The 2500-nt window shown below is 43.3% G+C and overlaps 1 protein-coding gene across 1 annotated transcript in view; it reads left to right on the plus strand.

Moving 5' to 3' along the window:
* chrd (chordin) overlaps positions 1 to 2500 on the plus strand; it is a 25345-nt gene that overhangs the window by 9275 nt on the left and 13570 nt on the right. The window lies entirely within an intron of this gene.

Genomic DNA, 2500 nt, shown 5'->3' on the forward strand with positions numbered 1-2500 from the left:
ACAAGCAAGGCAGCAAGCCAGTCAACTGACCAGGCGGACAGGCTGTCAGTCAACCTGCCAGGCAGCTAGCTGGTCAACTGGCACTATGCTGTCAGCCACCTTGTCAACAAACCAACCACTCATCTAGTCGGCTAATCAATTGATTGCCAGTACCAGTGAGCGCCAGTGAGTCAGGCGCTATGCTGTGCCATTCAGACAAGCAACCAAAGCAGTGTGACAGTCCAGGTTTATATAGTGGGGAAAGTGAACCATGTGACCAGAGTAATCAGGCATTGGGCAGGTGCTGGCAATCATTGAATCATGGCATGAAAGTGATTAGTAATAAAGTAAGCAATTAGGCACTAATTGACAGATTGGTTAGGTATAGAGTGTGACAACAGAGTAACAAGAGAGATCTGTATCAAAAAGCTAACAAGTTCCTAGAATGTTCCAATCATTGATGCTCCTGCTCTAGAACTACAGTTTAAAAACAGACTGGGCTCCTTCTAAGATAGTGTTTAAAAAAGTACAAGGATATTCTTAAATGGATTGGTTCTGGCCCTTGTTTAATGCACATATCAAAACTTCAGTTCCAAAAAGTTTTCATTCTGATCCATGTTTATAAGTAAACATTCCATATATATGTGGAATTGTCTACACAGTGGTTGGACAAAATAACTGAAACACCTGTCCTTTTAATGTGTGGGAAGTTTCATGGCTCAAGTGGGCCAGCCTGTTGGCCAATCTTCATTAATTGCACATTGCACCAGTAAGGTGAAGTTGAGTTGAATTGCTGGTGAAAAGTTACCAGCTAATTGTTGTAAAATTACAACACATTTGCTGGCAAAAAAGTTGCCAGCTCATTGATGTGAAATCAAAGCAAATTGCTGGTGAAAAGTTGCCAGCTAATTGAAGTAAAATTAAAGCAAATTGCTGGCAATAAAAAATTGCCAGCTAATTGTTGTAAAATTTCATCAAATTGCTAGCAACAAGTTGCCAGCTAATTGTTGCGTTCTTCCAACACAAACACTGGAAACTTCACAACATACAGCCTTTGAAAATAATGGTCCTGGGCCTCTGCTTCCATTCCTTCTCATGGGATTTTGAGATATATTCTGTTGCCGAAGCCATCAAAAAGCCAAATTGAACCACAGGGGGGCTGCCACACCTGAGCATCGTTTATGCTCTATGACCTGCCCATCGTCTGTATAAATGGACAAACCATCATTGGCCTCTCCCATGCCCTTTTAGCAGAGAGAAGCCCGTTTTGAATTGCACTGGGCTGAAATTAGCGCACCTGGACGTTATTTACAATCAGCTGGCTCATGACCAAAGAAGGTAGATTGGATAAGCAGTATCACTCATAATGCATTGGCCACAGTGAAAAATGCATTGGCCACAGTGTAGTAGTTGAGGGCAGTCGTGGCTCAGTGGTTAGAGCACTGGGTTGGCAACCCAAGGGTTCCTGGTTCAATGCCCGACCGGACCGCAGCTGAAGTGCCCTTGAGCAAGGCACCTAACCCCCACACAGCTCCCCGGGCGCCACTCAGCAGGCAGCCCACTGCTACGGACTAGTGTGTGTACTTCAATGTGATTCACTAGCCCAAATGGGATAAATGCAGAGAAAGAATTTCCCCTAGGGGACCAAAATTGGCTCCAATCCAAATTGGCTCCAATTGGCTTCGTAGTATGAGGGTGTTGCTTTAATGCCATAGAACAGTGTCAGTGTGTGCGATGCCATGATGGACAAAATTTGTACTCCACAAATTTGGTCGAAAGAGGATATCCGGTTGTCAGTGCTCAGTTTGTGGCCAAATTTACTGCAGCTGTTGGTCAGCATTAATTGCGGGGGATAATTAAGGACAGGTGACAAACATTCACTATTGTATCCTATGACCTGTTCCACACTTAACACACTTAACCATGCTTCCAATTTGACCATGGAAGAAGAAAATTGGACTCCCCTTGCTATCATTCCGTACTACGCTCCGATGATGTCTGTAAACCCTCCTATGTCTACCTCCTTGCTCATGACCAGGTGTGTGCGATTGAAGAGTTCAAATCAGTTCAAATCCTCTCCACCTCTATCAGGCCTGTATGCATGTTTTAAAAGCATCCAATCAGAATGTGACCTGAGCTCCATAATGTCGGCATGTAGCTTTGCATACATTTGCATTAGGATAGCAGCCCTGACAAAACAGGTCTTTACAACAGTATGTTGTAAAAAGTACTATGTGCTGCTGTACATTTACAATTGTGAATTGTACTCTATATGATATCCCACAATGCATTGCACATTACAGCAGTGAATAGTAAACTGGTATATACATCTTCTTGATGTAGAATTCTAATGTGAAATCACGACAATCTTTTACAGTGCACACACACACACACACACACACACACACACACACACACACACACACACACACACACACACACACACACACACACACACACACATACTACTACTACTACTACTACTACTACTACTACCACCACTACCACCACTACTACTACT

The sequence above is a fragment of the Engraulis encrasicolus genome, chromosome 8 (assembly GCF_034702125.1).
Source record: "Engraulis encrasicolus isolate BLACKSEA-1 chromosome 8, IST_EnEncr_1.0, whole genome shotgun sequence".
NCBI lineage: Eukaryota > Metazoa > Chordata > Actinopteri > Clupeiformes > Engraulidae > Engraulis > Engraulis encrasicolus.